The 22,283-nt window shown below is 42.3% G+C and overlaps 1 protein-coding gene across 4 annotated transcripts in view; it reads left to right on the forward strand.

The window, feature by feature from the left end:
• NCOA1 (nuclear receptor coactivator 1) overlaps positions 1-22,283 on the forward strand; it is a 188,830-nt gene that overhangs the window by 14,891 nt on the left and 151,656 nt on the right. The window lies entirely within an intron of this gene.

A 22,283-nucleotide genomic window follows, 5' to 3' on the forward strand; every position in this document is an offset into this window, starting at 1 on the left:
CCCTCCTCTCAGGGCACTTCTTCAACCAAAAAGGAAAAAAATCCAAATCCGTGTTAGAGGCAGAAGTTTCAGCCATCAAACCTGAAAATGTTTTCCTGAGAAAGCTGAATTACAGAGGAGTGATCAGAAGGTGCTAGAATGGAAATACTTCACCCATATAAATATGAATTGTGATTGTTTCCTTAAAAAAAAAAAAAGAGAGAAAAGTCAGGTTGTCTACACAAGCGAACACTAGGAATTAACCATTTCATACAAGTGTTTATTTGGGAGTAATTATGCTGTATTTCGATGGTGTAATTAAGGAATCAACCGTTTCATACAAGTGTTTATTTGGGAGTAATTATGCTGTATTTCGATGGTGTAATTAGTGCAGTTCACCCTTATCACAGAATCACTCCCATATTCTTGAGGAAGAGTGTTTTTTCTGATATTGCTTAACTGGACTTGCTCGAGATCTTTGTGGATGTTTATGGCAGAGCTTTAAACAGATCTAAGATTTTTCTGGTGTGTAACTCTGTGTTTTAACCTTAAAAAGATCCTTCTAGTCAGCAGAGATACTGGATCTTTTAATCCAAAGTTCTAAATCTGTGGAGTGAGTTGTGACAGAGTAGCAAAATGTCCTTGCTTTTTTGTAAGGCTTCCCCCATAAAATGGATACTTATATGTTGAGAAATCTCTGCTGCTTATTAATGTGTGTACATTTAACAATGATACTTTGAAAAATGAAATACTGTAGTCCTTGGTTTGTGCTCTCTACTTTTAGTGCTGTGGCAGTATCTAAAGATACTTTTTAAATAAAAGAAACTGGTGTTTATTTTCCTTGATGTATTGGCATGATCTCTGGCGTTGATGGAGAGCTCTACTTTCTAATGAAGCCATTAAGATGCTGCCAGTAATTAGCATCTTTAAAAATCTGGGTTTGCATTTGAGTATCAGTTTATCAACAAGCATACTGAGAGAAGAGGCTGCTGGGTTCACTTTGGGAACCAGGGTGGAGAGGGAGGAGTTATTCTGAAGTGCGGCATAAGTAAAGTTGATCAGCTGAGAAATTCTTCGAGGAGTGTGGATTGAGAAACTCCCCTGTGGTTGTGCACATGGGGTAGTAATTAATGTTTCCACCTTGCTCATAGCAGCTGCTTTATGACATAGAAATATTGATTATGGCTGATGGAACTGTACCAGGGAAGAACTTCTGCCTAAGATCTCTTCTAAATCTCCCCTCTGTCAGTTTAAAGCCATTCCCCCTTGTCCGGTCCCTACAGGCCCTTGTCAAAAGCCCCTCTCCAGCTTTCTTGGCGACACCTTTAGGCACTGGAAGCTGCTCTAAGGTCTCCCTGGAGCCTTCTCTTCTCCAGGCTGAACAAGCCCAGCTCTCTCAGCCTGTCTCCATAGCAGAGGTGCTCCAGCCCTCGGAGCATCTTCATGGCCTTTTCTGGACCTGCTCCAACAGTTCCACGTCCTTCTTATTTTGGGAGCTCTGAGGCGGTGTTATATTGCTCTGTCTTGTTTCAATCTGCAAACTTGTTCTTAAATCTGTGAAATGTATAGAATATTATTTCCCATTAGGCTGTATAACCAATCTCTTCATATAGTTTGCAGCTGCATTTCAACTTAAATTCACTAATGTGACTAGTATCAGATGACGGTGATACTAGACTACAGTGAGACCCAAGTGTCAGGTTTGTAGCATGGTTTTGTTTTGGGTTTTTTTTTTTTTGGTTTTTTTTTTTTCTCCTTTGCTTTAATTGAATAACTGCATCTTAATATGGAAGTTTCTAAGTGAAGCCCCACCCAAGGCTTTATAATACAATACTTGTGGCACTAGACCTTAATAGTCCCCTTATCTCTGGGACTTACTTGAAGCACTGTCTTTGGGACTGTGGCATTGAGGAGATGAGCAGCGCTGGATGCAATCATGTGCTTGTAACACTGCTCCTTCTGCCAGGTAAGTCCTGTGTCCTGAGAGAAGCATCCTTTTTCTCTTGGTATTTGAAAGCAATTCCTGAAGGAATAGCTGCTATATGTACTGCAGTTACACTAGTGGGTGTATTACTATTGTAGTTTGTCAATTCTGGTGTAAATGTTTTTGTAAAACCCTTGTGTCCTCTTAGTCAAGCTAAAAATATTCAGGGCTTTATTGTTTATGAAGATTTTTATCCTGGGCAAGGTTGTATTTGCATCCAACAGATGCACGTGGTATCCATCTGTTTGGTTTTTTTTATGTTTTGGCAACATTTGTTGAGGGTATTATACCCTGTTAGGGTCTCTGGAATTGACTAATTTCTGCTGGAGTGGTTTAAATGACATTTCTGCTCCAAGTGTATTTGGATACGCATGTGCTGTGTAAGTACAGCGAATATTTCCCTTTTTTTTTTTTTGCCAATTGCAACTAAAAGAATGACGTAAATCATTGATTTTCTTGTATTTGATATTTTGCTGAGAACATGACCTGATGGTTTTTTGTTCTTGGGAAGGGGGGGAAGTATTGCTTTGAACTTGCAGCATAGGGCTGGAGGGAGCTGGGTCGTGCTGCCGAGGATGAGTCACGCAGGGGAGCTGAGCGGGTCGTTTCTGGCACGGAGCTCATGAGCAGTTCATGCCTTGCCTCGCACTGCTATTTGCTTCAAGCAAAATGGGGAATTGCACACAGCCTGAAAGCACGGAGCAATAGAAAAGTTTCCCAGTGGAATTAAAAGAAAAAAAGATGCTAGCGCTGGCTCCTACCTATTTCCATGTGGATGCTAAAACCATAACTTGAATTTTTAGGGGTTTCTGCAATGAAAATTTCAGCTGTTTGTTGTGTCTGATGTGCAGGTTTCTGTAAAAAATGAGGTTTCTTGTTTCTCATTTGACTTGATGTTTGGGAGAAAGGCTCTTAAAAGCCCTTCTTTGGCACAGTATGGCCACGCTACTGCTCACAACTTCTATGTGAAACTTTGAAGAACAGGCTTTAAAAATTGGAATAGCAAAGTATCAAAAAATGGACAGGACAGTAGTTCTTGCAAAGCCCAGAACAATTGCTTTATAACTCTGTATTATAGATTGTGTTTTCAGATGTGCATGAGTTACTTTGAGTTTCTGCCTGTTTCCCTGTGACCCAGTTTATTCGTTGCCCCCTCCCTGGAAGTGTTATCCCATCCCTGGAAGAGTTCAAGGTCAGGCTTTGAGCAACCTGGTCTAGTGGAAGGTGTCACTGCCTCTGGCAGGGGGGTTGGAACTAGATGAGCTTTAAGATCCCTTCCAACCCAAATCATTCTGTGATTTCCAGGAAGATGTCTCTTACTAATTTTGTTAATAAAGAAACTTCTGACTCCTTGTATTTCAAGGACATTTCAAAGACAAACTCCTATGGCTGCAATAGCCTTATCAACAGGAAAAACCCCAAACCTTATTGGTGAGAGTCACTGCAGTCAAAACGTGCATTAGGCAGGATTACAGATACAATGTGCTTTCACAACTGGAAATCCAAGTGGTGGGGCTGAGCTGCAACGCCCCGTGGCATGCTCCGTGAAATCAGTGTGTTTTACACCTGGGATTTCTAAAGGCATCACGTGCATCAGGCTGCCAGACTTGTGCCTCCACGATAGCTTGGAGGCAGACTTCTAATATGCCTCATCTGTCAACAGGAGGCCGAGGTGGCTGACGTGTACAGTCACTGTTAGAGAGAAATTAATTACTAACATCATCTGAAAGTATAAAACTTTGTGTGTAGTTACATAGACTACTTTTTGCTTATGGGTGGTTAAAATCTACATTCTGCAGACTTCGCAAGCAAATGAGAAGGTAAAGGATGACTTGCTAGGAGAAAAGGGAGTAAATCTGAAGATTTTCTTGACTATAGCTCTTCACACTGTTTCTTCATAAAGGTTTTGTGAAATTATGTATAACAGGGCTCCAGAAACAGATAGATTTAAAAATAATACTGATTCACTGGAATCTTAAAAGAAAGTACAACGGATTTCTCAATCTGCCAAATGCATGTGCCATCCCAGGAGAATAAAGCACCTCGCTCACTGGCTTTGTAGAGGAAAGGGGATCATGCTACGGGATTTACAACACCAAGGATAGGTTCTTTCCAGCTCCCTTGCTTCCATTTTATGTCAGCCAGCTTATCTCACCATCTGAGAATCACAGATGACATCTCAACTGAGCTCAGCAGCATGCAGCAAGTGATTTCCTGCCTGCTGGGTTGAAACGCTCTTTTCCTTGTTACTACCCCAACTTGACCAAGAGTGGCTTCTTCTTCTGGCCTGCTTGGGATGTTTCTTGGCCAGCTAGTTGGAGCATGCTGCTCCACAACTTCGGGAGAGATTCGGTGTGGTGGAGGGAGAGAGGGAGCACCTGCCAGTTACCTACTGGAGACAATATAGTTAGCACATCCCTACTGTGACTCTATTAGGGTAATTAGATCCAATGTGTGTTGTAGTGCAGCAGAACATCACCATCCAGTAAAGAGCAGCTCAGCAGAGAGCTCTTTACTGGTTTTTTTGGGTTTTTTTTTTCCAGTAATCTTTCCAAAAGGAGGACAAAGTCATTTATTCAGAGGCCTCGTGTATACCTTTGCTGCTTTAGCTGTATCCTATTCTTGGCAAAGTGTTCTGCGTGTTAATACGGTTTACGCTGACACATCCTCCACCCTGAGTAAAGTACACTTCACTTGCAGGAATACCCTTTTTACTGCTGTAAGCCACATACAATACCTGGTCCGATGCTGCTAAACACCCTGGGCTGAGCCGCGCTATCTCTACAGCCTCTTTGTTCCAAAGATCGCGCTTCGAATGCGTGCGCGGACGTGCTCTTGCAGTGTCACCGAACATTTCATTTTGCAGATGACTAAACGGAGTCGCAAGCTTTCAGCAGCATGGCCAAGGACTTGCAGCTGCCTGATTTCAGAACTGGGGCTGGATTGCAGGTGTCCTGACTCAACAGTATTTCGCTTTTACTACACGATTGACCTTTTTCCCTAAAGGAAGGGTGGTATAATGTCTAACCTGGGTAAATGCTGTGAGTGTTTACTAGGTCCTCAGCATTAACTTAAATCATTCTCCTTTTCTGACTTGCTCTTCAGAAAATTAATTCACCCACTAAAATGACAGTCTAAATGACTGCTTTTCAGTGCATGAAGAAATGGGTTGACTCTTTTATCAGAGCCTAATTAGAATGAGGTTCAAGCTTTCTCTCAGCTTCTTTTGAACGCTTAAATGTTCATTGAGGAGTGGTTTATTAAAAATAATATAGGAGGTATATATTTACAAAGGGAGACAATGAAGACCCTGAATTTAGTCAATTTTCCTCTTCTGGAAGCAAGACCAACTTGTTACCTCAAACAGATGTTTACACAGTTTAATCTCAACCTTGGGGGGCAGGGGCAAAACAACTTATTTTCAAGTTGGTGTCTTAAGTATACTGGAAAAACATAACAAACAGGAAACCACAGCTCATAATATGAATTTGTGGGGAGCTGGGAGCTGTCAGAGCCACAGTAGCTTTAACCAGTTACTTCCAGAAACCAGTGAAACTGAAATTGTAATTTTGAGAAGCTTAGTGCAATAGCTTTGCACTAGCTTTGGAGAAATGAATGATGTTTATAATGTGTTTACTATCCTTCTTTCCAAGGGATGCTGACTGTGTAGTATTTACTAGCTGGAGTTGGGCAGAGCAGCTTCATGTTCCTGAGGCAGGGGATGGGCAGAGAGAGGAGCTGCTATTTTGTTCCTATTCTCATGTGCTCAGGTGAAGAGATGCTCTTCAGCAGAGAAGCAAACTTCAGCGGCATGTTTTCCTAAGCCGTTGTGGTCCGTAGGAGAGAAATTGTTATTGACATGGTGAATAGCTCATAGCCTGTATAATTGCTTTAAGGACAAGTGCTGTATGCATCGTTGGAGAGAAGCTCTTGTCAGGAGAAGTCTTTGGCTTGTGCCGGCAAGGAAAAAGCAAGTGGAAACTGCTTTCATGTGAGATAATGATGGCTGTTAGGTCTGTGATGACCCTGTTTGGTTAAATCTGGAGAAAAGCCATGATGATTTTCAGTGTCAGGGTCCTCTCACCAGCCTAGGACTTGTGGATGTTGGGCTACAAGGATTACACCTGTAGTGGAGCTCCTGTGCTGGTCATGGAAACTCACTTTCCATCTTGCTCACTGCTGGGCAGGTCTAGGCAGGTAGTGATGCTCATCCCTGCGAGAGCCATCTGACATGACTACAGGCTGCCTGTGGTCCTTAACAGCATCCTAGGTCCTAGCTTGCTTTTCTTCTTCCTTGTTTTCTGTCCATTTATTTTTCTCTTTGGACTTTCTTTCCTGTATTAAAGCTTTTCAGGCTAAGGATTGCAGACAGAAGGCTTTTGGTTACTCTGCAAAAGCAAGAGCAGAGGATGCTCCTGATCCTGTATTTTTACACATGCTAGAGGTGATTCTCCCCTCTGCTCTGGGGAGACCCCCCACTGCAGTCCTATGTCCAGCTCTGGGGTCCCAACGTAAGAAGGACGTGGAGCTCTTGAAGCAAGTCCAGAGAAGGCCATGAAGATGCTCCGAGGGCTGGAGCACCTCTGCTATGGAGACAGGCTGAGAGAGCTGGGCTTGTTCAGCCTGGAGAAGAGAAGGCTCCAGGGAGACCTTAGAGCAGCTTCCAGTGCTTAAAGAGGGCAACAAGAAATCTAGAGAGGGGCTTTTGACAAGGGCCTGTAGGGATAGGATGAGGGGGAACAGCTTTAAACTGACAGAGGGGAGATTTAGATGAGATCTTAGGCAGAAGTTCTCTCCTGTGAGGGTGGTGAGGCGCTGACATGGGTTGCCCAGAGAAGCTGTGGCTGCCCCATCCCTGGCAGTGTTCAAGGCCAGGTTGGATGTGTCTTTGAGCAACCTGGTCTAGTGGAAGGTGTCCCTGCCCGTGGCAGGGGGTTGGAACTGGATGAGCTTTAAGGTCTCTTCCAACCCAAACCATTCTATAATTCTATGATATTATGGGTCTGGAGTGAAAAATGGTATCAAAGGATCATCTGAGCAGACCTTTTGGAGTAAACTACAACTGATCACAGTTCTTTTCCTGCCACTGCTTCTTCTGTACCTCCATCACAGCTCGAGAGGTGCTCTTTAGTTTGTCACTTTGGAAGTTGAAGTTTGTTAAAATGTTGGCTGAAAAACTGATATGTCCGAATAAATAAGTTTTTTAGCTACGCCAGCAAGGGCTGTTGCCCTTCCCATAGGCTGTCTTGCTGTAAAACATCATAGCGAAAGATATTTGGTGATGATGTGGCTGTAGAAGAGACCAGAATTCAGGCGCCTTGAACTATAGAAATGAACATGTCTCAAACCACAGTGTGCAGGTTTTGCAACTGGTGTGTCAGGAATGCTCGTTATCTATACCCTGTCTCTAGCCAGATGCAAATTCTATTTATTTAAACTGATTTAGATAAAAAGACCATTGCAGTACATCCACAGGCTTGGTGTTCCAGTTCCCCGTAGACGTGTAGCTAGATTTGGTCTTGAACATAATCTTCAGCCCAGGAGCACAATGTACTGATACTAGACTGCTCGGAAACTTTTGCAAGCGAGGTTAAACTGTTGAAGAACACTTTTGGAAAAGTTCAGAAGTATTTTTACATTTTAAAGGATAGCTGTTACTTTAAGTGGGATGTCTATTTAGGTTAAACTCAGTCTTTATTGCGCCTAAGTATGAAAGTGCTGTCTGAAATGTGATCCAGCAGGCCTCTGGATGCTTTACTAAGCTCCTTGGTGCACCTCAGCTGCAGCAGAAACCTGTTAAATGAATAGCCCAAGTGGCTAATACTATTTACAGCATATTCTCTTTGGATTGAAATGCTATTTGAGGATCTTTGCTCTGCTCTTTCAACTTTTCAGTGTATAGCGTCCTGGTGAAGAAATTCCACATGAGTTGCCTGTGCTGCGGTCCACTTTCTTTGGCATGGATGGAGATTGGGTATGTTTCCTTTGATCTGAGCCTATTCTTTTTCTAAGTAAAGTTTAATGGGTGTTACTGAATTTTTAGAAATATTTTTGGTACCCTGAAAGGTAAATTACTAAACCAGCGTAGCCTGTGTAATTAGGACCATTAGCAAGAGAAGTAAACAAGTACACAAGCATTTTAATGTTGGCCCTCATTTCTTCCGTGAGTTTTGGCTGCATTCTTTTGGTATTAATAATAATGCATTAATAATGTTAAAAAAAATTATAAACTTCTTTCTCTGTGTGTGTGGTGGGCACTCAGAGTTCCTTTGATGTGCCCCTGGGCAGGCAGTGTTTCAACAAAGCATCTCTCCTTTAAAAGCCCCTGCTGAAGGGAGCACCTCACGATCCTGGTTGCAGAAGCAGTGAGTGAGCAAGAAGAAAAACTATAAAACCATTATGGGAATAGAAGGAGGAATATCTATAGAGGAGAGGATGTGGCTTTGATATTTTGAACTTTTCGCTTTGTGGAGGGGAAATGAGAGATAATGAAAAGAGGGAGGAGGAAAACTGTATAGATAAAGGTGTTAGAGAAGAGAAGGAAGATGGCTGAAATGGAAAGCAGAAGACTAAAGGATAGATGTAAGTACTTACGCATGCTAAGTTATTTAATTTTGTAGAAAAATCTCTTATTGTTCCTTCCCTGGTGGGAAGGGAGGCTTTGGTACAACGGTGCAGATTTTGCCCGTGCTTGAATGTGTTAGGCAGCTAAATAGGACAGGTTTCTTTTATGTTTGATTGAGTTGCCAAGTCAGCATTGCATTAATTGCTCAGTTTAGAAAGAAAATGGTAATAATACAAATGTCTGTCAGAAAAGCAGGGTACTCAGGGAAAGTTTCTAGGCTGCTGCAGTCCCATGCAGGTGGGAGGTAAGAGTGTCAATCTTCATGTAGTCTGCTGTCATGCAAGTCTTCTCCAGAGCTGGAGCGGGGAGAAGGGACTGACACGATGCCTGTAGCAGCTGATAATTTTGCACATTTTTACCTCTAGAAGTTTTAATCCTTGAGCAAACTGTTGTTTTATTGGAAATGGTGATTCTCTCCAGTTTTAACAAGCTACTATGTACTTGTGTATAAGAGTGGGCCTTGAGTTCCTTGGATTTAGCAGCTATATGCGAATATTTATCTTCTATTTTGGTTTGTTTGAGGAATGAGAACATGGGAGGATGCCTGTGACCTTGATGATTCACCTGATAAGCCAGTCCTTGTTGTTGGTGTCTTGGTGGCAAGAGCCTCCTCGCTTGTGCAATAGTTTGATGTGTCTGTAGTTAATGACGAGCCTCACTGAGACTTTTCCTTGGGTAGGAGGCATTATCCTTGAACAAAGGCTGGAATTTCTGGTGGCCTATCTCTGATGTATGAATGGCATTTACTCAAGGCTTTCTACATTTTTTGGAATATTTTGGCAAACTAGTTTTCCTTGAGGGTTGGTTATGTTTCTTCTGCAGCCTGCTGTAGCCTTGCTTATAGAATTAGGGAATGTGAAGAGTCTACCTGTTTTAATTACCTTTCTGTAAGGTTTCATTAGGACTATGTAACAAGACTGAATCGTGGTGTAGGAGGCTGTAGTGAATTAAATTTAAGCCTTACTTCACTATAGGAGGGTCAGAATATATTTATTTATAAATTTATTTTATGAATTATAAATTTATATAATTTAGCAGATTTTAGTCCTCTCCAGTTTGTCTTTTTCTTAGTAACATCAAACCACTTGCTCATTTTCTAGTAGCTTCAGCCCTTTTTCATATACTCGTTTTTATTAAAGGCCTTACTAGTTATTTAAAAATATAGTTAAATCTTAGTTTCAGCACAGCAGCTGCTTTGAAAATTCTGACAACCTCCCTTGTCCTGCTTTCAGTCATAGTTTGTACTATTTTATTTAGTCTTTTATATGAGTGTTTCAGTTAATAGTGATGGTAGAAGTCCTCTTGGGTAAAGCAAGTCTGTTTTAGACAAAATAACGTGTGTTGAGGAAGAACCATGGAACTCTAGGAGCAGTGGAAAGTGTGTAATCCTGACGGCATTGTTTTTCATTTTGTAATAGTTTCTTCTGACTTCACTAGAGACTACAGCAGTGATGTCAGCCAGGATACAGTTTATGTTCTGTCTGTCACCCAAGTGATAGATTGCACTGAGTCTTGCCAGAATCATAAATTGCCTGGGAGATTGTAGTAAGTTGTTGGTGGAATTCTGCAGAGTAGGAGCCAAGACTTGAGAACTTCAGGAGAAGCCTCTTGAAGAGCAATCTGAGGATGAAAGTCTTCCTGTTCCCTGTAAGAGTTATGTCGAGTCCCATCCTTGGACATCAGAAGGATGAAACTACTTATTCACACTGTAGTAATTAATACATCATCACTGCTTCCAGTTGTCATGCTTTCAAAATGTTGTCTCAACAGGTTGCATAGTAAGATGATTTGGACCATTGTAACTATAATATGGCCATAAAGCTGTTAATTTAGAAAAAGACCTCAAAGGGAATCAAAAAAAGGGAAAGCAGATGTGATGCCAGCAGTGAATGGCATTTATTTTGATTTATTTATTTTTTAATAGTTGTAAAAAAAAATGTGAAGACATTGCAAAACAAGCATTGATTTATATAGAGGAAGCTACACCGCATGTGAGAAGACCTCAGTGTCCAAAACATACCCTCACTGCTGATGGCATATTTTTTTGATATAGTTTACAAAGTATAGCCAAGAGTATTTTTTCAGCGTAAGGTATTTCACTGTGACCAACACCTCAGAAATTATTTCATAATTGTTAAATTTGTAAGAGCCAAAGTGCTAAGTAGTAAATTACAGTGTGGAGCAGACAACACAAATCACCTGGGAAGTGGTGGATCAGGATGAGTGAGGAGGTCTGTAGTAGGCAAACTTTATGGGGAATAAGAGCATTAGCGTTGTAAAGAGATGAGATTTGAGCTATGGAAAAGTAGGAGTAGAGGAGATGATCTCAGATGATATAAATTGATCCACTGGGTTTAGTGAAACTATGATAGTTTGGGCTGATGGAGGGTGCATCTTGAGGAACTGCTTCAGGTAGGGGTGTGCATAGAGGAAGCTTGTACCTCACTGGGAAATGCTGGAAGAGGTAGAAGAGACCTAATAAATACGAAGTGCAGTGAAATGCTCATGCATCAGGAAGTTGAAGTAATTAGACACTGTGGGAGATCTTATATCTATTTGGAGAGCAGATTATTTAAAACCTGAGAATGATGAAGACCCTTCATCATGACGATAAGAATCACTTTATGGACAAACAGCCTGTCCCTTATCCCATGAGTTTTGGAAGTTTGAGATTTCCACTCCCTAAACAGGAGATGCAGCAACAAGGATTTTCCAAGTTGTATTGGATCTTGGGGTTGGACCTGGCTGTTTTGGTAGGAGGTGCCATGAATTTTCCCTGCAAATGCACTGAAGAAATGCATTTGTCAAGACTTGTGCTCTGAAGCCAAATAAATCCTATCATCTCAAGTAGTGTTTTTAAAATAGTAAGCCTGGCATTAAACCACAGAAGGTGTGAACTGTAAAGAAAGTGATACAGTGGGAAAACAAGACGAGAAAAACTAAGAAGATTAAAAGCAATTATCAGATTTTGGGTAATAAGAATTTAAAAATAATCTGGGTCAGTTTTGACTATTTGTCTGCAAGATTTTTTGGACTTAGAAGAATCAGTTTGCATGGAGTAGCCTCCAAAAATGTTTAAATCTAAACTTACAGTATATAAAGGAGGGTGGTGGGCACAGGTTGCCCAGGGAAGCTGTGGCTGCTCCATCCCTGGCAGTGTTCAAGGCCAGGTTGGACGGGATTTTGAGCAACCTGGTCTAGTGAAGGGTGGCCCTGCTTGTAGCAGGGGGGGCTGGAACTGCAGGAGCTTTAAGGTCCCTTCCAACCCAAACCATTCGATGATTCTATGAAATGTTTCCAAATAGGCAGTTTCATTAGTATGGTGGCAGGGGCTTTGTTGCCTCCTTCAGCAAAGCATTTGAGAACAGACTCCGGGACCTGTCCTGCTTTTGGGGTGTGCGAGATGAATTCATAGAAATTTCCCCTCTCACATCTGCTTCCTGTGAATTATATTTTTCTGCTGTTAAAGAGTATATATTAAAAAAAAAGAAAAAAAGACTGTGAGGAAGGGGAAATGCCAAATCAAAGAAATAATTCAAAAAAGCTTCTGCTTTAGTGTCCACAGCTGACCAACCATGATGAAAAGTCCTGTTGGTCCCTTTTTTCAGCTGGTGTAATACCTCCAATTTGAAGTATGCAAAAATCCCCTTATTTTTTGCTGCAAAAAAATTAAAACCATCTTATCTCCAGCCAATATATACGTCCCAAAGAGGAAACTGGGATTTAATTCTGCACAGTCAACTTCCTGCAATGTGTCTGAACTTCTGCAGCTCCAGCCTGCTGTGTAACCCAGATCTTTTCAGCTTGTTTGTGCTGACCAGACAAAAGAAGGCTCAGTTGCCTTCTTGCTTTCAGAATAAAGATGAGATACACTGAAAAATTAGCAGCCAGACAAGATTTTGAAATTAAAAAAAAAAAAAAAGAGGAATAGGAAGCCGGTAAAGGGAATAAATTCAGATGTTATGAGTGCTTTTAATTACTACTTCATTGAAATCTCTCTGTAACATTTCCTTTGACTGATTCAGCACTCCCAAAAAACCGATCTGGCTTCCAGCTAAAGGCTAAAATCCGTCTGCTGCTCATGTTCAGACCTGAAGGATTCTGAAACAGGAAAAAATCTCCAGAAAGTGAAATGGCTGCTTGGTGCTTTGCTGATTTGACCAGCAAACTGGGGCTGGTGTTGCCGAACCATCTGGCAAGTCCTGAGGAGCATGAGGGCTTCTCACGTCAGTAGATACCAGAGCTGATCCTGGACTTGTTGTCTTGGTTGTTCTGTGTGGTGCTGGGCACTAAACATAGAAATATTTTGTGCTTCAATGGTAAGAGTACCTCGCTATCGATATCGTCAAGTGGCTTTACAAAAGCAGTTAAATTTTCAAGCTTTCCTACTCAAATCTCAACCACTTGCTTCAGCTATAGCTACTTAAAAAGTTCCATAACAATATTGTCTGTGGAGCCCCACAGCAATCTAAAGGCTGTCAAATGCTGTTCTTGTTGGTAATAAAATAATGAAGACTTAAAGAAGTGGGCCTATGCAAACCTTATGGAGTTCAACAAGTCCAAATGCAAGGTCCTGCACTTGGCTCGGGCAGTCCCAAGCACAAATACAGGCTGGGCAGAGACTGGGTGGAGAGCAGCCCTGAGGAGAAGGACTTGGGAGTGTTGGTCAATGAGAAGCTCAACATGACCCAGCTTCAGTGTGCGCTTGAGCCTGGAAACCAACCGTGTCCTGGGCTGCATCGCCAGCAGCGTGACCAGCAGGTCGAGGGAGGGGATTCTCCCCCTCTGCTCCAGTCTGGTGAGACCCCCCCCTGCAGTCCTGCATCCAGCTCTGGGGCAACAACATAAGAAGGACGTGGAGCTGTTGGAGTGAGTCCAGAGGAGGCCACAATGATGCTCTGAGGGCTGGAGCAGCTCTGCTATGGAGACAGGCTGAGAGAGCTGAGCTTGTTCAGCCTGGAGAAGAGAAGGCTCCAGGGAGACCTTAGAGCAGCTTCTGGTGCCTAAAGGGGGTGACAAGAAATCTGGAGAGGGGCTTTTGACAAGGGCCTGTAGCGACAGTACAAGGGGACTGTCCTGGGTTTGGCTGTAGCAGTTATATGGCTTTAAACTGACAGAGGGGAGATTGAGATGCGATCTTAGGAAGAAGTTGTTCCCTGTGAGGGTGGTGAGGCCCTGGCACAGGGTGCCCAGAGAAGCTGTGGCTGCCCCATCCCTGGCAGTGTTCAAGGCCAGGCTGGACGGGGCTTGGAGCAACCTGCTCTAGTGGAAGGTGTCCCTGCCCGTGGCGGGGGGTTGGAACTGGATAAGCTTTAAGGTCCCTTCAACCCAAACTGTTCTGTGCTTCTATGATTCTAGCATAGCACTACTTCTGGTATATTGGAAGAAAAGGAATGTTAATGCCAGGCTGTTGCTCGTCCCTTTCAAAATAAAATGAAATGGAGTTTTTACTAGAATACTGCATAAAAGGAATTAATATTCCAGCAGAAAGGTAACATGAAAATACCTAGTGAGATCATTTTGTGAAATAATTACCATTTTTATATCATTCTTTGACAAAAATGAACACTTAGAACAAGGATAAGAGTTAAAAAGAGGCAGGATGTGTTTGCAGAAGGTCACGTAAGCTTAACAAACTTGTTTAACTTGTGTGAGGAAATAAGAAAACCATGGTAAAGGTCTAGAAATAATTGGCTTTAATCTTCAGAAGGCTTCAAATTGTAACCTAAGTTATTCTTATATTGGTGTGGTATGCTCAACTGGTTTTAAAAAAGCTCTTTTCTGAGGGATCTGGATGACTGATAACGAGCAGCGAGTGGGGAAACCATTACCAGTGCAGCACTCACTACAAAAGGAGGAATTAAGAAGAGAGATGTTTTAAGAGCCTGAAATGTGAAGTTGTAAACAGTTGTTGCCACAAAACCTCCCTTGACAGTAAAAGGCTTTAAATGAGTCTGAACCCCGGAGTGCATGGAAAGGAGGCGAAGCAGCGCGGTGGCAAAGTCATGTAATCTGTATCAAGAAATACCGGTGCTGGAGCTCCCAACCTCATGAAGCATGAGTAACATGACACTGTTCCAGCACCAGGGTGAGGATAAAAAAGGGGAGGAAAAAAAAGAAAAAAAAGAGTGTCTCTCTCTGGTAATCTGTGTTGAGTAACTGCTCGGCATCCAATGTTTCTTCTCTCTCCTCTCTCAATGTTGCAGAATTTTTGCTCCACTGCTTGCTTGGTTTGCAGGACAGATCCTGCTTTGTGTTTAAAGCATTCAGGATTGTGCTGAGCACAGCTCATTAGGCTGGAGAGGTCAGATGGGCACTGGAAGAGCAGGTACTGGGTGGATGTTGTAGGTGCCTGAGGGTGGATGCACTCCTGGGGATGCTGCTGCTTCCACCCAGCTCCCTGCTGTGCCCTGTGCTGGTTTGAAAGAAAACGAGTTTTTCTGTATGTCTTTTTGACACTGCTTTAGCACATTCCTGTAGCTTGAGTGGTAGCATCTTTCCCTGATACCAGGTTTTCTCTGACCTCGTTGGAGGATGAGCTTGCTTTCTTGAAGAGCTTTTGTTCCAGAATAGGAAGCTTGGGTTGCTAGGGAGTTGGCATTTACGTGGGGTTTGAACAGCCGTGGTTTTCTGAGCTCCTGAAAATTTTACTCTGCAAAACCTGCTCTTGCGTTTGAGGGATGAGCCTGAGTGCTGACTGGTGTTTTACAAGACCCCTTGATGAGCAGAAATGAACTTTTTGTCATTTCCAGGAGACTAACTCTCCGTTAACAGCAGCTCCATCTCTGCGTACATATGTAAATGCCCGTGTTGAGTCAGAATGGTGAAAATAATGGAGCCAGAAAATCCCCTCCTTCAAAATGGGGAAAAAAAGAGTATTTCCCCAGCTTCTGCAGCTTCTATTCACAGGGGTCTGGCTGCTCTGCTCCAAAGCAGGAATCAATTAGAAATGCCTGTGACACTGTCTTCTGGAGCTGTGTCTTGAGGGATACCAGCCTCATAAATCGGTTTGTAGCCCAGTTGCCTGAACCCAGCAGAGGAGGAAGGTTGAGCGTGTGTTTGTGGTTCTTGCTGGTAATTATAACCCAGAGAAGCACGAGGAGGGAGGAATGCTTCTGGAGGCACGTGGAGCCTCAGCATCGCCTGCTGTAGGGATGGTGCTATGGTCCACACCTCATTTTAAAAAAATACAAATGACCTAGTTTATGAAGTGTGTGGTCTCATCACGGCTCTCTGGGACTGTCTTCACTCTCTATTCCCCATCTGGACTGAGCTGGGCATCCATTAGGAAGAGCATAATGTCGGGTATAACCACCCCAAATCAATACTTCACAGGTATGTGCTCCTCATCCTGAGAATTTACAGGCTTGTCCTATGAATGAAGGAGATGAGGAGGGTTGAGGTAAGGATGGGAAGAGGCACACTTTCCTTTTGGCTAGCTGTGTTGGCCTCCCTCACCATTTGCCTCACCTCAGCCCCTTTGTTCCCTTCTGCTGAAGACCAGGAGACGCAGAGTCTGGTGTGCCGGGGGATTTTGGGGGTGGTGGGAGAGGGCTGGGTTGGGCTGGAGATGCTGCAGGAACCCTAATGTTGCTGTGAGCTCTGCTTTTGAGCACGCTGAATCTTGCTCCTTTATTCCTTTCGTCTTATTTCTCTACCAGCTTATACCAAAAATAGATGGTGCTGGGAACGTTGGAGCTGTGCACATTTATCCTCTCCAAATCACCATATATGCCCCTCCGAAGCTGACATTTACTTTTAGAGTTTATTCCACTTTTCTTCATGCCAGCGACAAACCCTTAATTGTTTGGTGAGCTTGTGTTTTTAATTGTCTGTATGGGTCAGCAGCATGTGGTAGAGCCTTTAAAGTATTGTTTCAAAATAGTGATCCCTTTGGGAAATGTCTGTTTTTCTCTGTTCTGCAATAGATCTCTCTCTCGCAAAGGCTTAGTTTACATAATATCTGAGTGCTAATGTAGAGAGGCCTTTTGTAAATACACTAAGATGCTTACTAAGCTGGTTGCCTGCTTGTCTACATAACAAAGCTGAGAGTTATGTAGTGGGTGTAGAGAAGGGGTGTGACATGTACTTTAACCTATTAGGCTCGCTAAATCTGGGGAAAAGGGCTTTTGCTTTATTAATTGGGATGGTTATCTGCGTGCTGGAGTTGTCTCCATGTACAAAACATGGAGTGTTTTGCTGGAGCGTGGTTTGTGTTGGGCCAAGGGTTTCTCTTCTAAATAAATACAGTTTCAATGGTCTTTTTGGCTTTCAGAAAAGCTAGTACCGAAGCCTTTAAGGTTTGGGGTTTTTTTTGACATTGCTCTGTGCCTGTTTGCATTATTCCTCAGTACTTGATTTTAAGCATTTGCTTTCTCAATTTTGTTTTTTATGGTTTTATTTTTTTCTTAAACCCCAAATGAGAAGCAGAGAAACTGTAAAACACTGAAAACTTTATAGCGTATCCTTATAGCGACTAACAACGTGCGGCAGTAAGTGAGCGGGACGTCTACAAAACTCTCATTTTGCTCATATTGACTCCAGACCTTGTGGTAGGTTTTTACCTTTAGCTTCTGACTCATAGTGCAAACCTTTTTTTTTTTTTTTTTTGGTAGCGTAATTTGTTGTAAAATGACAACCTTTCAAATACAACTGCTAACTTTCCCATAAGTTATTCTTCAACTGTTGCTCGTGTTTTAACTCCGTCTGAGTAATCTCATACAGGCAAAGCCTGGGTAAAAGTAATTTATTGCTGAAGATTATGGGAAATTAAATCAAGGGTAGCTGCAGAGACGAGGCTTCAGAAATTAAAATCTCCAGTTGCTGAGTCAATTAGGAGGTTGGGGGGTAATTGCTGGAGGTCCTGGCATTTTGAAGGATGAGCCAATTTGTTTTGCTGGGTGATAGCGAGCTAAAAAGCACTTACTGACCAGATCGAGTTGCTTGCTGTGCTGTATTTCTGTATAAGAACCATCATCGTGTGTTCGGTTGGGTTTCTAAAGCATGGGCGGTCTTGTTTTACCTGCTAAACCACTTCTCCTTGTGGCCTTGGGGCTATGCTTGGTATTTTTTAAGTGGATTTGTTCAATGATTTTCAAGATAGAAATATATATTGTGGTGTCCTGTACCCGAGTGCAGTTCTGCTGGTGTCTTTCCCTATAAATATCCTGGTTCTTTTAAGGTGTGTAGAAGTAAGAGACTCCCTTCTGGTTTATGTTAACGTGTGAGATCTCTTTTTTAGAACATGATTTTAAATATTTTATTTCCTAGTAACACAAACCTTACTGGCATTCTGTAAGAAGAAACAAAATTAAGTAAAACAACAAAAATAAGATGATGAGATGAATGTATTTAATGTACCCGGTACAGTAATGAAATAGTCTAATTGCAGAGGCTTTGTTCCAGAGCACAAGTTATATTGACATTCAGCTCCCAGGGGACTTTACAAGGCAGGCAGTTAAGAAAAAATAAAAATGACTTGCAAGCTGAGCAGATTTGACATCAGTAATTTTGAACATAAGGTTGCATATTAAATTTCTTTTTCTTTCTATACTGGAGAAAGAGTCATAAGAATTCTCAAGGAAACTTGGGGACCTTTTTTCCTATTGTTGCACTGAGGACTTGGCACCGTGAGTGTTCTTCATAACCACATAAAATGCTCCTGCCACGGAGAGGAAAGGATCTGTTAGTACCCATACAATGAAGCAAGAAATGATCTCTCGGCCAGAGTGGTTCCCGTCAATCAGACAAGGGGGAGAAAAAAGTGCGCTGGCATGACAGGGGCTGCAGATGTGTTTAGGATTCAGGATATCGTGGTGGTGTGATATACGATGGGAAAGTGTTGCTTAGAAATGAGAGGAATAAGAGACTGTTGTGGGGCTTTAAAGCCATGATAGCCATCTGCCGGCATGGTTTGTGTCGAAGCCCCACAGCTGCTGGCACAGCACTGCAATTTTGCATGTGGCTTGTTCAGCCAAGACTCTTTTTTTTCTGCTCGTCTATAAGTGAAATAATTTAAAACAGTATTTCATGCCCTTGAATGTTTGTTCCGTCAGAAATGAGCTTATTTTTTATTAAGCCGTTTGATCTATTATGTATTAGAAAAACATACCATATTGCTCTGTAGAACTGGTCTGCCGTTGTACAAGGTTTTTCCTCCTCCTGGTGCCATTCCTTTTCCGTATGCTGATAAACTGGCAAGTGTAACTTCTGCTGTAGTTAAATTGGGCTGAGGTTTTCTTTTATTTGCATGCTTTAGCTGTAATAGTAAGATGGTATATGAGAAGTAGATGGGCATAACATTTTTGTTCTCGAATAGCCTTGGTGGCTATGTCCTTTTATTTTGTGGAACGATTTTGCTGTGGTTTCCATTTCTCTTTTGTTTGCTCAATGGCTTGTTTCTTGGGAAGACCAGTACATGTTGTGGTCCACAATCAAAGAGGCTCTCCTGCAGCCTGTGGCACCAGTGGTGGGACTGGTCCATGCACACTTAACCTAAAGACTCTGCTTTTTTGAGGCAAGGTCAGTATTTTGGATCTTAGCATTGTCCCGGGTCTGGGAATATCTCCTTGACATGTAATTTTGAGGTAGGAGCTCAGTAGCCTACAAAAGGACTCTTAAAGTTTTCAGTGGCATATGACAACGATGAGTCTGTGATGCGCTGATGGTACGTGATGCATCTGGGGCAAAATGTTGGATGGCTGATTATGAGTGGGAAGCTGCCATCCTGCAAAAATAGAAACTCTAAGCAGCAGATTGAAACAGTGCAACTGGGAGAGCAGACGTGGCTTTGTTAGCCTTTGGAGTTATATGACCTTTTATGTGTGTGTTTTCTTTGTTTTAAGTGACATGTGTTTGTTGCTGATATTTTCCAGTGACTAGTTGTAGGGGTTTAAGTGTTTTAAAAGGGAAGGATGGAAATACGGAATTGAGGTTGAGGTGAGACTTACAGATTGTTTCTCTTTTCCCATCCAAAAAGGCAATTGTTTGAGTGTATGATGATGAGAATTTAATATATAAGAATAACTGGAAGAAGTCAGGCTGGAGAGGGTCCAGAGAAGGGCCACAAAGATCATCCAAGGACTGGGCAGCCATTTGATGGGAAAGGCTGAGAGAGCTGGGCTTGTTCAGCCTGAAGAAAAGAAGGCTCGGAGGAGACCTTATCCCCATGTTCCGGTATGTAGAGAGTAGGTAGAAAGAAAACAGAGACTTCCTTTTTACAAGGAGTCACATGGAAATGATGAGGGGTGATGGGCACAAGTTGCTCCTAGGAAGATTCTGGTTGGATGCAAGAGGAAAATTTTTCACCATGAGAACAATCATCCACTGGAATAATCTCCCCAGGGAAGTGGTGGACTTCTCAGTGTTGGACACTGTTAAGATCTGGCTGGACAGGGTGCTGAGCCATCTTGTCTAGGTCATACTTTGCCTAGAAAGGTTGGACCAGATGATCCTTGAGGTCCTTTCCTATCTATATTCTGCGATTCTATGATTCAATCCTAAAGAAAGGATGACCTCAGAAATTTAGCATGTGTGTGGAAAATTTCAGGGTATGTTCTTGTAGTGGGGAATCATTGTGGCTTTTTCCTTCACCCCTGAGCTCCCTTGCTGGTTGTGATAGCTGGAATCTCAGCACAGAGGCTGCTGGTAGCAGTGATCCTGGTTTCTCCCCTGCTGTCATTTATAATAGCAACCTCAAACTGCTTCTCTTGCTTGATTACACGTAGCTGACCACAGATTACATCTACACAGAATTAAGTCAAAGGAGAAATTAGTGTTCCTGCTGTTGTCTTGCCTTTCAGTTTTACAGTTTCATTAGATCTGCATTACTACATGTCCCTGTTAAACAGACCTGCTAGGTTGATATCATAGTCTTTTACAGATATAAAGTCTTTGAACAAGCCTAGGATTACTCATGATGTCAGATTGCATTTCATTATACTTAGTATACTTTTTTCCCCTCCCTGCAACACAAAAAGGCAGAAAAGGGTCGAGTTGAAGCACTCAGCAATCTGGAGCTATTTATATATTTGGAATGTAGAAGAATGCAATCATAAAATATTAATACTGCTTTATAAAATTAACCCCCCGCTCGTTGCAGCGGGTTTAAAGCCCGATGGAGCAATCACAGTGCTCAGGCAGTTCTGGTTCATCAGGAGCTGCTCTAGGCCAGAATCGCTTCTGCTCAGCTCTTACTATTTAGCACTAAACAAATATTTGTGCTAGCATTTATCTTTGTATTAGAAAATTCACAGTGGTTCTGTATCATCAGTAATAGTGCTTTTAAGTAGATTATGTTATTAGTGTTTACCTAGCGTATTTGTCCTAGAGAATTGGTTCTAGCTCGGGTAGCCTTTGGAGCAGCATGCTACTTGGCATCTTGTCCTTCTGACTTTAAAGACTCCAACACAAGTGCCAAGCTTGTCATGGAAACGGGTGCTTGCTCAAGGTACGGGGCTTCCCGTTTTGTTTGGAGGAGGAGGAAGGGTGGCTGAATAGACTGTGGACCCTTTCCTTCTAAGAAATGGTGACAAGTAAGCTTTGTTGGGTTTTCTTTACCAGCTTTTTTTAAAGGAGGAGAAGGCACTTTCAGTATGAAATCATGAAGGGACAAATAATCTTCAGCATCTACCATGGCTTTTTAGGGAGAAGCCCTGTTAGGACTGGAAGTCCCAGGAGTTCTGGAGTCCAGAATTCCCAGGTTCTGATAAATGGTGTAATTCCTTGCTTCATGCCAGGACTATTGGAAGCATAATATTAAAAAAATAATAATTTCCATATAGTAATCTATGCTTTGCATCCAATCTGTCTTTCCCCCTTCCCAGGCTCTTGGATGGAGTTGTTCTCAGCTCTTGGAAGGGTCTGTTTAGGGACAGATCATTGAAACAGAAGAACTTGCCAAGTAGGGAGGGTCAGGTTCAGACTGAGTTCCTCCATTAGAGCCCTTATTTTATATTCAGAAGATTTGTAAACTGTTTCTTGTGCTCAGAACCTAAAGTGACAAGGATTCATACCTGTGCTTGTCTGCACAGGGAAAACAAATTGCAAGTTCTTGCTTAGAAAAAAATGTTTCTGTTGCAAACAGCTTGGAATTACTGTTTTTAGGGGTTAGCTTGGATGGTCTCACAGGCTGTGTCATAGGAGGGTTTAAGATTAGAAAGCTGGAGGCCACTGTTGGCACGATCGTGGTGTTTAGTCTTCCTCTTACCTGTGTGGCCCTCCTGCAATCTGGAAATACAGCATGAAAATAGCTCAAAGGTCAGCAAAAATCCCCTTGAAAGCACATTCTTAATATGTTCATGCTATATTTTTCTATAATTTATAGTTTTATGTATTATTAATTTAGAATTTCTAAGTCTTTAGCATGTTTTCCTTCCTCTCTTGCACAGCATGAAGATGATGCACCCATAAGGCTTTATGTGAATGGGGAGGGAAATGCCTGTTTCACCAGCTTTGTGGAAAAGTAGGACCTTTTTTGGAAAAATATGTCTTGAGCAGAGCAACAGCCTCCAGCAGCACTTCTTATACTTGGAAGTCGGCTCCTGGTGGTTGCTGCTGGGGCTGTGAATTCACCTGGGCTGTGGAGGACTTGACCTGAGGCTTGTCCAGTGCCCTGTGACTGTGTATTTAGAGAAGGGCCAAACTTGATAGATAAATTAAGCAAAACGAGTTAGGGGCAGGAAGCTCAATGAATGG

This window comes from Strigops habroptila, chromosome 6, assembly GCF_004027225.2.
Source record: "Strigops habroptila isolate Jane chromosome 6, bStrHab1.2.pri, whole genome shotgun sequence".
Lineage (NCBI taxonomy): Eukaryota > Metazoa > Chordata > Aves > Psittaciformes > Psittacidae > Strigops > Strigops habroptila.